At 33.4% G+C, this 15,815-nt stretch overlaps 1 protein-coding gene across 2 annotated transcripts in view; it reads right to left on the reverse strand.

Annotated features, from left to right (window-relative positions):
• Positions 1–15,815, reverse strand: part of lrrc7 (leucine rich repeat containing 7) — a 142,210-nt gene that overhangs the window by 101,709 nt on the left and 24,686 nt on the right. The gene's annotated exons all lie outside the window — the stretch shown is intronic.

The following is a 15,815-nucleotide window of genomic DNA, read 5'->3' on the forward strand; positions in this document are numbered from 1 at the left end:
AAATGTACACATTGTTTTATTTTACCAATTTATGTGTATATTTATTCAACTTTTGTTTTTTGCTTTATTTATTCTACTTTAAAGATTGTAAGACCTGAACATCAACATTGTCAATGTCTGTGGATATTCTTTATTTTTATTATAATATTGTGATATTTGTCATTGAAGACCCACTATGTAAGTTCATGCTATTTGTTTGAAATAAAGTTTTAAAAAAAAGATTAGAGCCTCTGAAAAGAAATCTGACTTTTTTTCTCAAAATTCTCACTTTTGATCTCAGAAGAAAAAATTCTGTTTTTTTTCTTAATTAAATGCAAACTACTCCCCTGAATATATTGTTTTTTGTTCAGTGAATCATGCTTTTGTGAGTGTGTATACTTAATTTAATTGAAAACTAAATTAGTTGATGGTTATTAATCGATTCATCGCAGATTCATCCATTTAATCACTTCAGCCCAATTTCAATTGAAAGGAGTTGAATGCCACACTTTTGTTGAAACTTTTTAATTACATGTCAGTATCCATTACAGATATGCACCATTTTGTGTTTTGTTGTCACTGACAATCCCAATAAAATACACTCTTTTCTTGTACCAAATACAACATTTTTCCCTCTGTAACAGCAGTCTCAAAAGGAGATTTTAAAAACCTTTAAAAAAATGTTTTAATTTATGTGTAATTATATATTGTCAAGCTTTCAGTGTTAAAAATTGATGTAAAAAATAGACATTTGAATATGGGTGCACTCCAGATTCAGGGGCGGTTGGTTAAACTCTAAGGAAACAGGCTTTTCAGTTAAGTTGTGTGGGCTGCTGCAACTGGTGGAGCTGCCAGTCGGGTACTGGCACACCATTGGTTTGCTCAATAGCCAGTTTTCACTAAAGCATAGCCTCCAGGTAGTCCTGATATCTTAATTTTGTCGCTGTTAAAGCACAATACAAACTCCCTGAAGCACGGCTCCAGTTTAAAGTTGCCACAGATCAGCGTATCCAATAAGATCTTAGAAATTCAGAAATATATTAAAGATTAATCCTTTTTTTTTTTCCCCCAGTTATAAGTCATTATAGCGTTTATTTGTTTTCTTAAACAAATAAAGGCTCTATGACCCTTCAAGTCCAGCTGGTTGACTTCACAAAAGACAAACTCAGTTTCTCTGTATTTATTCAGACAAGAGAGAAAATCTACTTATACTGTATACATTAAATGATATACAGTAAATAACCTTAAAACTATGGAGCAATGGTTCAGCTAACAGCAGTTGTAAAATTGCACACAGCTAAAATGCACAACATGAATTAGTTAAAAATATACAAAAACATGGCAAACTACACTGTAAATCCTGCATGTAGCTAGAATTGTCTAAAATACATGTTAAAATATAGTACTTGCAAAGAAAACACGGAGCTGACCCAAAGTTACAGAACGACAACAGAAAAAGGGGCGGAGCTGACAGTTACTGGCTGCTATGGTAACCACCAACTGCCAGAACAAAATGTAACGTTTCTTACTGGTTTCTCAATTTGTGAGTGCATTTTGTTTTTGTGGTTTCTTATTTTTGTGTTTTTACGATTTAAATAACTAAAGAACTGCTATACAAATAAATTTTGATTTATTGATTAATAACATAACTTGCATACCAATAAATTTTGGGAGACATAAGCTTTTGAACAAACAAAATGAACTTGAAGAATAAAGGAACCAATTTTTGACAAACTCCAGGTCTATAACACTGTGAAAATAAAACCCTGTTTCATATAGAAAAAGAAAAAAAAGACAACAGCAATGGGAAAATATTAAAACAATAATTTTCTCCATATCCTTCCACGACCAAAACAGAACCAAGGGTTTGGCACTGAGGTCGCGAAATAAATATGAAACTACCTTTATAACACGATACCAGACAGCTTTATGCAAGTTTTTTTTTAATAAAAAAAAATTTTAATAATGTATTTTTGTTTGCATTTATGTAAAAATACTACTACATAATACTACTTTATATAGGTGTTTAAATATATAGCCTAAGACAATCACATCAGAAGGCAGTAGTTATATTTTAATTGTTTTTTCTGAAAAAGAAAGAAAATAAAAGGTGTGCCTTTTCATTCAGGCAGTAAATGTGACTAATAAGGGGCTACTGCAGCAGAAAACACAGAATACAACCCGGTGGTAATAATTTAGTATTATAATAAAAGCAGAAAGCGCTCAGGGAAAAGTGATTTGTGTGGATTTTTCTTGGTAAAATTTGAAATGTAAATCTGCAGTTTTAAGGAGCTGCTCTTGCTACGTGTTAAGCTAACCCCTGACTCTACAGCTCTGCCTCTTTCTACTGTAACAGTGACACATTTTCCTCCTCTGTGCCAGTTGGAGGTGCCTGGTTGAAGCTCCAGTTAGGCCCAGATGGCAGCACTGGGATTCTCCCAGATTGACTGAGTTTGACCACAGTCTGCGAGTAAACAGGAAGCTGGCCAGCCTGTCACTGCGAGTCATCCTTCTCTCTCTGTCTCCAGGCCTCGCTACATGCCTCTTCACTTGGACGTTTATCAGATTAACTTGAACATAATCACTTCCAGGGTTGAAATGTCCTTCAGATTAATCCAAAATGGTTCATTATTGTAGAGGTTTGTTCTGGTTTGCTCCAGCAGCGAGGCTTGAAAAAGATCCGTTTCAACTTATTATTTTTCCACTGTGGTTTGATATGACTTTATGCATCATAACAGTTATAAATACATAATTTATAGTTATATTTATAAAAATTATAAATACATATAATTGTATGTATTTGTATGCATTTACTAATACATAGTCCTTATGTGACGTCACATTTCTGTGAACTTTATAACTGACAGCCATCTTGGCAGGCCGCTGCTATGGAGTTGCCATGACAACAATAAAACCACAAGCTTACAGCTGGATCGCGCTTCGTTCCTAACAGTGTAAGTACAATACAACTATCACTGCATTACCATTTTTGAGTACTCTATCCATTTCTGTCTAATACTAAGATAAATATCAGTGATATTTACTGTAAAACTGTCAACTGAACTAGCAAAATTAGTTTAGCTTATGTAGCGTTTGTATTTCTACAAAATAACGAAATGTGTTGTTTTATGTATCCCTTTCATTGAATACTGAAATAAAATAAATATTTTGCAAAAATACTAAAGTTGGCAATTTCTATGCTTAAAATCTGCTTTTTATCAACTCTTCCCTGTATTTTTATATTCAGACTGGCTGTAATGTGTATTTATGCCTCACATTTGTGACACCAAAAGTATATTTTCTATTGTACTTGCACTATAAAACAGATGATTGATGAAAATTTTCTAAGAATATTTTATGTGAAATTACTGTCATATATTGTTCTTCATTAAATACAAGTTTCAAACAAAATAGATAAAAAACTTTATAACTTTTGATTATGGAAGAGTATTTATTTGTCTTGAAAGTCTTCACATTTAGTCACATTGCAACCTAATTTCAGTGCATATTATTAATATTTAATGTGACAGACTATCAGAAAGTAGCAGTCAATTGTAAAAGATTTTATTATGCTAAAATATAAAAGAATCTAATAAATACACAAACATTTCTGGATAAAACGTAAAATGAAGAAAAGCTGAAGGGACTATATTTGTATTGCACTATTCTTTTATTATATTAACTGCAACTTTTTAAAATTTTTCTATTATATTATCTGTCTCCAATCTGACAAGCTGTCTGTAAGAAAAATGTAAATTCACTTTGACCACATTTGCCTGACTCTCTGTGATGTTCAATAGATTAAACCCGATGACGGTTTCTACAGGACCAGAGTTTTAAGTGGAAGGAAATTTCCATGTTTAATTAGATGCTACAGAATAAAAGTTTTATGCCAGAACGTGAGTAGTTGCTTTATTTGTTTATATCATTGCCTGACAGGTGAATTATTGCCCTTAAATCAAATTCAGTCAGCAAATCTGGAACAAATCGCTGCATAAGACTGTTTGTATTTTCTTTTTTGGTATGCTGACCAGAGAGCTGCAAACTAAATTGCCCTGTTTTGGGATAAATAAAAGTTATTTTAAAGCATTTAAAGAGGATTTTCAGTAATTCAGACTTGCTTGAAAGGTTTTCAGAGGCCTTTTAAAAAGAAACAGAGAACATGCTACAAAATTTTTCTCACTTTACTCAACTTGTAACACATTGTTGAGCTGAATCCCTTTATAAGGCCCACCTTTTTCCCACAAATCCTATTTCTGTCTGTTTGGATTCAGCTGATTTTTCCCACCTATTTTAGGCAGATCAGGTTTAGAGAGAGCTGAGCTGAAGGCTGTGCATTTCTGGAGAGTATAACTATTTCAGGCAACAAACTGCAACTTCCTCCATATGTTATATCCTTTTGTTTCTAAACGGTATCTGAATAGCGTTTTCTCTAAGGCTATAAATAGGAAAAAAAACATAACGTGTAGCTTTAAAGCGTCATGTCATGAGTTTCACATAATGGAAATGTGTCAATCTGGATCACTCTGGGTTACATCTACTGCATGCATTAAAGCCGCTTGGCAGATTTTTCTGTAAAATCAGTCAAACTCACTTTAGATATACAGATTTTCAGCCTTATAAATGTTATGTTTCTGATTGCTTTTTTATGTTATTTTAGCCCTGTTGCCTTGCAGCAAGAAGGTCATGGGTTCGATTCCCAGCCTGGGGTCTTTCTGTATGAAGTTTCTCCCTGTGCATGCGTAGGTTCTCTCCGGGTACTCCGGCTTCCTCCCACAGTCCAAAAACATCACTTTTAGGTTAATTGGTGTGTGTGTGTGTGTGCATGGTTGTTTGTCCTGTGTTGCCCTGCGACAGACTGGCGACCTGTCCAGGGTCGGTTATGTGTGGTATTTTAACAAACTACCTAACATAGGATGAGATTTATAAAATAAGGAAAACCTAAAAAACAAACCTAAACCTTTGATTTGGTTATGGCCCAATATCAGATTTGGTTGAAAAAAATTATCACAATACAAACTTCATATTCAAATTCAAAACTACTTTATTGATCCCAAAGGGAAATTAAATCATTAAATTAAATAAATTAATATTAATAATTGTTGATTAGTTTTTTTGTGTTTTTTTTTTTACATGTCTGAAATACTACCTAACTGGTAATATATTCCTGTTTTATCCAGTTTTCTTTCCATGCTGTTTTGAGGATTGGTGGCAGAACCTTGAACTGCTGCTGCGCAAGTCACTCAACAGGTTGTTGCTAGGTAACCAAAGAAAGAGCGAGTTGCTAGGTAACCAAAGAAATTCCACCAACCGTACTTAGCTAGCTGTATGAGGTTGAGCAGCTAAAGCCTTTCCTCTGCCTACATCTCCCAGAATGCTGTGCGATTCTGGATCAGAGTTCAGTGACATTAATAAATTGCACAACCCTGCATAATATCACATTATTTTTTATCTCAAGGCAAGTATAACACTAGTTCAGTTGAGTTTAGTACAGATTTTCTTCTGTTAATATAATGTATTTAAAAATACAAGAAAGAAAAAACTGATTAATTAAACTTAAAAACAAATAATTTGAATTTAACTCTGTCCCATTCAGTCAGACTCAGAAGAGGGCAAACTTTTAGTAATTAGTAAAAGGTTTTCTATTTAAAAAACAGCAGGATATTCACTTGAGGAAGTCAGATCTGTGGGCACCTGTATCATAATTGTTGGGGTGAATTATCATTACAACTCGATTCACATTCAGCTTAGGGAAATAAAAGGATTTTTAACTCAGCTACACACACACACAGCCACACACACCATTGATTCCCAGAGAGACAATAAGAGTATGAGATGAGACCCTGCAGGTAGCAGGATGTCATGCTGAGAGTTGACAGCTTGCTGCAAAGCCAAGAAAAAGAGTTGTGTCATTAAATCACTGAAGCTTTAACAGTTGCTTTGTGTTGAAATCATCCCTAAGTTAATGTTGCCAAGCAACAAATACAGTCTCAGGCAGCAAGAGGACCTGCAGCCAAAAATCGCTTGGCAGCTAAATTCTGCAAAAAACAAAAGAGGAACTGGAGGACCAGAAGCTTTCAAGGAGATTTTGGAAATTAAAAAAAATAAAATGAAGGTGAGATTCCAGCCATTTAGAGGACAGGATGTGTAGAAAAGAAGACAGTTTGCATTTTATAAGACTGACATGCCAAGTCAGTTCTCTGATTTTTGTTAATTTTCACATCCACCTCCAAAAATACAATCTTATGTTAAAATCAGAACGCTGACTCTTTGTAAGGTAGCTTGAAAGAGAATGTATATGTCCTGTAAATCAGATTTGTGTGCTGGAAGTAAGACACAACCTAAAATAAATATGCACATGCATATATGGCATAATAAAGATTTATGTTTTCTGCTTTTATTCTGTTCCATATGAATTTAATTTTGATGTATTGGTTTATTTCTATTTTTCAAAAAATCTTTTTTGAAAAGAAAATATGAGGGTTAGACAAACAAAAGCTTTACATCGCAGTGCAGTAGTTTATTCATCCATTATTCATGGCAGGTTTGATTTAATTCATGTATTTTCAAGCATAAAAGGCAGTTTAAGGTTATGTCGCAGTATTTCATCCTGATTGAGATTCAGATTTCAACAAAGCCACCCCAAGACGTTCGGCCTTGGCTTGTTTTTATTTTAGTTATTTAGAGGAGTTGTGTTTTACAAATGTGTGCAAAACTGTCATTAATGTTGAAAAAACATAGTTGCTGTGTTTATTTTCATGTGTTAACATAACATGTGAATAAGTTTGTTCACGGTAAGTCTCTAAAAAACATGCTGCGCCGTGTTCCTCCAACTACTTCCTGTCTTCTTCTTCTTCATGGTTTATGCCAGTGGCAACACCTGGTTGTTGGACATGTGACTCGTGTGATGCAAAAAGTGTTTTCACTGCAGTTTTGTGAAATAAACCAATTTTGATACAACAAAAAAAAACACATCATCCTAGCACCAAAACCTTCTATCAAAGAACAAATTGTCGTGTTTCCATTAAGCAAATTTATTTTCAAAATGTCAAATTGCGTTAATTGTTCAACAAAAACGCAGCTTGTGAAACATAAGAAGATGATCTGATAGCTGCAAATGCACAATTCATAACTTACAGAAAGTTATTCAGATCCCGAACCAACTCAGCAGCTCTGTACCGTCACACGATCCCCAACATGTTTGACTGTCAGAATGAAAATCCTTTCACTGAAAGGCTCTGAGTTTCACGCCAGACTGATAGATGTCACTGATTTGTTTCTCGCTTGTTCAGAAAGTCCTTGATGAGTTCTTAACCTCGATAATCCAGAGTTCAAGCCGCCTATTGAGTCCGTTTGCAGAAACACCAGTTGGGACAAACAGGGTGATAGCAGTGACTAGAACATTTTAACTAAATTCAGAGCCAGACATTTGCAAACAAATGCATCCACCAGTCCAGTTACATTTTAAAACGGGGAATAAAACAATATAGTTGTAACAGTGTAAACACATTGCAATATACATGAAAGCAAAAAAAGGTGACAAATTAAAATGTAGGGTAAGTTAATGAGTAAGAACTAAAAAAAAAAAAATCCTGAAAACCCTAACTTCTCAACTCCAAACTCCTCTGGGTTTTCATGAATAATAACAATAAATTTTTTTCCTAAATTGCCATTTTGTTGGCATCTCAACAAAGTTAAGTTTCCTCTATGATGCCACATCATTCAATACATAATACAGACAGTTAAAGTGATTTTATCTACGGATTTCAGCTAGGGCATCTCCACTTTAGTGCTCTATCAACTAATTAGAAATACATATAATGTATTATGCCTGTTGAAGTCTTTAAATAATTCAACCTAATCATGCAGACAGTTTAAAAGTCCAGTACATTCATTCCAAATTGATCCTAGTTATCAAAAAATGCAGTCAAGTTCAGTTTATTAATTAAATTGGTTAAAAGGCTTTCTACCCAAGGAAACCAGGCAGATTGCATGGACTTACTCACGTTCCCTCCTCCTGGATGAGCGTGTAGCAACAGCGGACTGTCGCTACACGCTGAGCATGCATTGGCTGAGCTTTGGCTGCGATTATAATGTGCTCTCCTACCCACAGAGCACGGGTATCCTGCAGTAAAATGTATGTTTAAAATAAGATGGGAAAAAAACCTGCAAAGTTTAAATATCGATGCTAAACTATGTGCTAAAAATGATCACTTCTACAAACTGCAATATTTTCTGATGATCAACCTTTGACACACATAATAACAGCATAGTTCTGGGTTTGTCATTTCTCTTTTCCCCATAATGTTTTCATACTTCTTTCTGTCTCATTTGGTACTTCGTGAATGGAGGTTGCTAGGCAACTAGGGTGCAGTAAAGCATGGCAACATGAGTTTTGTATTTAGGCGTATTAGGAATTGAAACAATAGCCTTGAGTACTGTAGAATAGCACTTAGCACATTACAATAGTGCATAGCAGTAGAGTAGTGTGTGATATATATATATATATATATATATATATATATATATATATATACAGTATAATTTACATTTGTTTACAAGAAGAAAAAAATCAACCAAGGAGAAAATTGCGCAAAGAAAATGGGAAATTACAGTATCTTTATGCAATGGTTCACACTGTAGTCATACGCAGCGCGAACCGTGGATGTTATCTCTGCAAAAACTTCTGAAAAAAAAATCTAAATCTAGTAAATTTAGTCTTGTATTGCTTTACTTTTAATCTTTTCTTACCATGGCTTTTTTCTCAGCCTTTTATTCTATCGACTGCTTTAAAAGATGTGTTAAAAAACACTCGCTAATCATTTGTGTTATTGGAGTTTGATTAGCTGCAACACCATTGGTATAAACTGATCTTGTAAAAAATAACAAAAATCATTGTGAAAGGAAATTTTTTTTAAATGAATATAAAATATTTTTTAACTACACATGAAATGGGAAAAATGATTGATAACCTTTGCAAAACTTCTTAATAAACCTTAAAATTACTCAAGTAAGAGTAAAAAGGTATTTGGTAAAACATTTATTCAAGTAACTGATCAAATTGTCAATCATTTAATATTTAAAAATTGCATGATCAGATGGACCAAAAAAATGAAGTTACATTTTGGTATTTTATGGACCAAAATGACAATAATTCCACATAAGTGAAAAAAATATTCAAAATATTTTTTTCCAAATCAGTTTTTTTGATAAAAGACTTATGAAACTTTAATTAAAAACTGCAGATGTGTCTGTGTTGAATTTTTGGTTAAAACATGTTTGTTTCTACCCACTGTTTTTTGTTCAGTGGGTAGAAAATCCAGAAATTTTACTCGAGTAAAAGTAGAAATACTTCATAATAAAATTACTCGAGTAAAAGTAAAAACTAAGGCATAGTAAAAATACTCTTCAATACATTTTTTCAAAAAGTTACTGTTACTGAGTAAATGTAACTAGTTACTGCCCACTGTGAACATCATAAACACATCACCAAACAGGTTTATATCTTTACATTGACTTTATGCATCAGGAGCATCAATGTCAGCCAAAACTTACAACATATAAACAACAAAGGGTCTAAAATAAAAATTATTTTATTACACAGCAGTGCAGAGTAGTGGCAGGTTTTTAAATAACCAAGGTGGCTCATACCACAGTTATTGATACACCAGTCAGATGAAGCTTTAAGTTAAATCTTAGTTTCATCTATCTTGACTCCAAATTTACAACTTGAATTGGAAGATTAGGGTGATGGCAGTGAGGCTGTCCAAACTCAAAGATAAATGGTGAAATTACCAGCGGAAACATGCAAACAATGAATAAATAAAAATAATCCACCGATTATTGAAAACAATAATAATTTAAATATTATCAGAATTGTAAATATTTCTTTATCGTTTTATTATAGAATCATCCCTGTCTCATTTTCTATCAGGAACTTCTTGATTTAATGTAAATAATGGTAAATATAAAGCTGCCAGGGGATTTACTGATTTATTGTAGTCAGTTTGACCTACTTAAAAACAAAATACATACAAAATATAGAGCTTGTCTCATATATTGCTGTCTTTCATAGCTTAAAAATGGGATTTTAAACAGCAGATTGTGAAGAATTAGCAGGCTACTGATGTTAAATCAAAAACATATTAAATGCATATTTTAGTTTGGGTAAATCCAACAACAACTATGATTATTGGTGTAATATAAAGGAATAGTTGTTGAATGACATAACATACAATCATGACCTAACTGTAGCATTAGCATTTATACAATCATAAAACACAAAGCTTTTAAAGATGTTACAAACTTCCAAAACATGCAATGACTCTGCTGCATAATCCTTTGAGACGTAAGGATTTGTCACTCAAATGAGTAAAAATACTCTCCACTATAAAACCTTGCTGTGACAAATGATGATTTCAGTCTTCGCTTGCAGAAAACCCTTCGCCAGTGGAACCGGATTTCCCCAGCGCCGCTCTTTGCCACAGAATCATCTGTTTATTACCGTCTGAAACAGAGAAGCTGCGGACAGACTCCTGGTGGATTCAAGGTAACGACAGTGAAAAGGTCAAAGGTCGGACATTTTCATTGCGATGCCTCATTATCAAATGTTCTTGTTCTTGTTTGTTTAAACCTTCAGATGTCGTTACTAAAGGCTGTGTGGACCAGTTGCAGCGTGACGTCACGTCATACTGGTGGACAAAAAGCTGATGACCAGCATTGGTTTCAGCTGTCAAGCTATTAATATAACATGTTAAAAAATGTATGGCTGCATAAGACAACAGGAAGTGGCAGGAGGATGATTAATGGCTTATCACATTAAACTAATGTGTGGTTTTAATTGTGTTTCTTATTTAATGAGGATATTAAATAACAAAAAGTGTAATACATTTTTCTTCCACTTCACCATTCTGTTATGTGCAACTTGACTGTTTGCTTAAAATGCTAATTAAACAAGCGGTCTCCACCTGAACAGAAACAACACTGAAGTTATTATCTTTGGACCTAAAGAGGAACAACTTAGAGTCAATGCAAAGCTCCAGTTATTACAGCTAAAAACCAGGAATCAGGCCGGAAATCTGGGAGTAGTGATGAACTCTGACCTGAACCTTCTGAGCCACATTAACACAGTTACAAAGTCGGCCTTCTATCACCTGAAGAACATTTCCATGTCCCAGTAAGATCTAGAAAAACTCATCCAAGCATTTATCTTTAGTCGCACTGATTACTGCAACAGTGTCTTCACAGGTCTCACTAAAAGTTGCAACTAATCCAGAACATTGCTGCTCAGGTTCTGACTAAAACTAAGAAGACAGAGCACATCACTCAGTTCCACAGTCCCTACACTGAGACAACAGACTTTAAAATCTGGAACAAACTTCCAGAAAACCGCAAAACACCCAAAACACTGAGTTCCTTTAAATCTAGACTAAAAACTCACCTGGTTAGAGTTACTTTTGAAACATAATCAATGAAACATTTTGATTTGTAACGACTGCAAAATGTATTGTTTTAACTGTTGACTGTGTTCTGACTTTGCATTTCTGTGTTTTTATGATGTAAATCACTTTGAAATGTTTTGTTGCTATGCAAATAAAATTTGATTGATTTAGTTTGGTAGTAAAATGTCATAAAGTTCAAGGTGTATAAATACTTTTTTCCTTTCCAGAGCACTAAAGCCTAAAGTATATTCGCTTTCTGCTGGTTTAGTTTCTGTCCATTCTGTTGATGTATTTTTAATATTTAAATAAAAAAATCACCTAATGCTCTGGAAACAAAGTTACCTTCATGGGAGGATTTTTGGTTTTCTTTCTCCTCACATTTTATCTCACACTCTGCCTCTCTGTGCCTCCTCTCTCCTTCTGACTTGCGTCAGCACTTCTGCCTGCTGATGAATATATGAATGAAATTATTACTGAAAAAGTACACACACACACAGACACACACACATGTCCCCACACACACAGACAACTTTTCTCCAGCAAATCCACCACATGAGCTCATGAAGAGATACATTTTTAAATTAACTCTTCAACATTAAAATTAACAGAATTTCCTTTTTTTTTATTGTCAGATGATTTTCTTTGTTCCTTTAACATTTCTTTTTATCTAGAGCAAATATTCATCCCTTTGTTTCCTAAAACATGTTTTTTTCTTATAAGTGCAGAGGACATAATTGGCCCTTAGATCCTGGACATGATGGTTGAAGGACAAAAAGCCAAAACTGGAGAAAAAAGAAAAAAACAAAAACAAAGAACGGCAAACTGCGGAAAGAAACTCAGACGGTTAATACCTTCAAGTCGTCCCTCCCTCCTTCGACTTCTCTAATTTCATTCTTTCTTTTTTGTCTCCGTTCTTCCTTCATTTTGCTGTTTCTATGGCAACCGTTTGTGCAATCACAGAGGAAGAAATGATACCTGAGGGCAGCAAGCGAAGGCAGCCGAAGAGCAAACAGACAGATGAAGATTGATACGGAGGATATTTACCTCTGTGTGCGCGTGAACACGGCTGTCCTGTAATATGCTTCATAGACGAGCGTTAAAGAGGAGATGTGAAGAAATGACAATTTATAATTAGGGGTTTATAAAAGCTAAGTGTGACCGAACCATCCACCCCCCATTTGCAACATATAAAAGCAGAGAATAAGAACAACATCTTTGATAGTTAATTTTTAACAAAAGTTATCTGCTTTTTTCTGTCCTCTGAAGTGTAAAAGGTTTTTATGGGTGTTAGGGAACAACTTTAAGTTGGCCCACTTCTTGATGTACTAAAATCAAACGGTGAATAATTTAATAATGCCCTCTTAGCTCCTCACTGTTTGTGAAATGTAATGATTAGCATGTATCTACACAGGAAGTGCTTTAACCTACTTTTTCAGCCATCTGTCTCATGAAATACACGCGGAAATGTTTTTAAAAAATGCAAAGCACTTAAAATCTTATATTCTACTTTCAAATGCTGTTGTGTGAAAATTTTTTAGTGTCTAAGTAGCTACAAAGACTAATAAAAGCAAAAGAAAAAAATGTCAGAACTTCCTGTTTATCTTGCCTGTGCGCCTCAAGAGATTATTTTTCGGTTTTCTTTAGACACAGCTCTGAACAACAGGAAGGAAAAGCAGCAGTAAGTTGGATCAGAACAACGAAGGGAAAATGTTTTAATGTAAAGACAGAATATTTATTTTACACTTGCAGATCAAGAAGCCTTTAGTTTCACTGCTTTAGTTTTACACTGATCGCAGAAGAGAGCTTAAGCAGAAATAAAATCTAAATTTTATTTTTATGTTCTGCTATAAAATCAGTCTGTATTCCCAAAATAAATGCAATAGCAGAAGTTTTACAAGATCGAACAAAGTTCAGTTCACATGTGGAAACTGCTTGTTCCTACTTTTGGATATTTTGGAAATAGGTGAATCTTCTACAAATAATGTGGTGTCGTGTTGGGTTTATTCACAAATACCGAATCACAAATAGGCAGGATACTATGGTGTAATGTTTGTAAACTTACACATTTAAAATGAAACAAAAATATTTTGTTTTATTTAACCTGCCGTAGAGAAAACAACATCTGTGTTAATTTTCTAAAGCCATATTTTCACCATGTTATTCACACATTTATAAATGTCAAAGTTCCAAACTAAATATTTAATTCACAAGCTAAATATGTAGTTTACAAACTTCACATGCAGCTTTCAATAAAAAAAATATTTAGGAAGCTAAGTAGTTAGTTTGCAAACTAAATGTTTAAGTCTGAGCTAAATATTAAGCTTTCAAAATAAATATTTGTTTTGCTAAATAAATATTTATTTCCAAACTAAATATTTGAACATTAAATATTTAGTTTGGGGAATAAATGCCTATTTCCCAAACTAAACTTTTCATTGTAAAACTAAACATTTAGCTTACTAACAAAATATTTAGTTCAAAACAAAAAACATTTCCAAACTAAACATTTAATTTTCAAACTAAATATTTAGATTACTAACAAAATATTTAGTTCAAAACTAAACAAAACTTAATATCTAGCTTGCTAATTAAACTACATATTTATGTTCAAGCTAAATATTTAGCTAATATCCTAATTAGCTTGTTGATAAGCAGAAGTGGAATATCAAAATTTTTCCTCATATTATCCAATAAACTCAATTTTCTAATCGTGCATAATATTTAATTATTGCAGCAATTACAATATATCATCATTAAATAAAATTAAAAGAAGTTATCTTAAATTGTAGTGCGGGATCTATCAAACATTTTTATTATTTGCTCTTTTTTAACTCATATTATAGTGAGTGAGTCATGATTTCAAAATGTCCTTCAAAGCTGAAGAAAGCTGCGTTTAAGTGACTCAAGGAGAATTTGGTACAAGCAACACCAGTGTATTATTTTACAGGAGAGAATCACTAATGACTCACTTATTTGATCAAATGATTTGGTGCCTCCGCTACAGTTTCAGTGTGATATGCAGACTGTTAAATTCCAGCTTGATTGACAACGTATTCAACAGCCCACCTTCTGTCTTGGAGAAACTCTAAATTGCTTCCTTAAGAGGGATTAAGACAGGATTTTCTCATTCAGATGTTCCTGTAAAGTGGCCTGTGGAGTGAGTCATGCAGGAGTTGTTCATAAAAGCTATTAACTCTGTTCAGCTGAGCTCAGACCGAAGATTCAGTCTCATGAGTTTTCATTTGCTGCTGCCTAATATGTTGTGGATTTCCCCAACAAAGTCACAGATTACCAGAGGTGGGCAGAGTTCCCAAAAATTTACTCCAGTAAAAGTAGAAAACAGCCGTCCAAGAAACTACGCGATACAAAACAGATCAAATTATTTAAACAGATCAAATTATTAAAAATGCCATCATCAAATAGACCAAATTATAAAGGTAAGTGGAATTTTTTTATTTTTATTTTTTACCAAAATGACAATAATTCACATAAGTAACAAAAAAAAACAATTCTTCCAATAAAATCTTCTGAAACTTTAACAAAAACGTCAGGTGTGTCTGTGTCTGGTGAGTTTTGGTTAAAACATGTTTGTTTTTCATCCAGTGGGTAGAAAATCCAGAAATTTTATTCAGGTAAAAGTAAAAATATTTCATAATAAATTTACTCAAGTAAAAGTAAAAAAGTATTTGGTAAAAAGTCTACTGAAATACTCAGTTACTTATCAATTATCAATCATTCAATATTTAAAAATTACATAATCAGATTTCTTTTGAGTTTTCTATAAAATTTATGAATTTAATCACAAAATTTATTTGGGCAGAAATTTACCTCTTTCATTGTAGATAGAAAAAAAGAAGTACATTTCTGCCAAAAACTAAGAACTTTTGTGGTTAGGCTCATAAATTTTAGAGAAAGCTCAAAAGAAATTTTTTTGACATTTGAAATTCACAATTCATGTGAAGGTTCAAGTGTTTTTGTAGAAAAATGTTTTTGGCTGAAATGTTGTGCTTACTACTTCTTTCATTTTGCATGTTTGCTGTATTAAAAGAAAAACATCTAGCTTTCCATTTCTTTTGGCCTCGACTGAATCACATTTTCTTCAGTAATAACAACAGGATTCGGGCCACTTCATTTCAAAACATTTGCTATATTTAGCCAAGTTTAAGTAGGAATAAAAGCTGATTTGGGTGTAGCTTTTCAGTAAAAGTCTCTTGGTTTTACCTTTTGACTATAAAAAGATGAATACTTTGTGTTGTACTTTACATTTTCCTGTGTAAGAAAATAATGTTGGTAACATTTTTACCCTCATTCCAAATTACAAGTCTCCATTTGCATCTATGGGCCGCACAAAATCAGTCTAAGGGCCACAAATGGCCCCCTTGCCGCACTTTGGAC

This window comes from Xiphophorus maculatus, chromosome 9, assembly GCF_002775205.1.
Source record: "Xiphophorus maculatus strain JP 163 A chromosome 9, X_maculatus-5.0-male, whole genome shotgun sequence".
NCBI classification, from domain to species: Eukaryota; Metazoa; Chordata; class Actinopteri; order Cyprinodontiformes; family Poeciliidae; genus Xiphophorus; species Xiphophorus maculatus.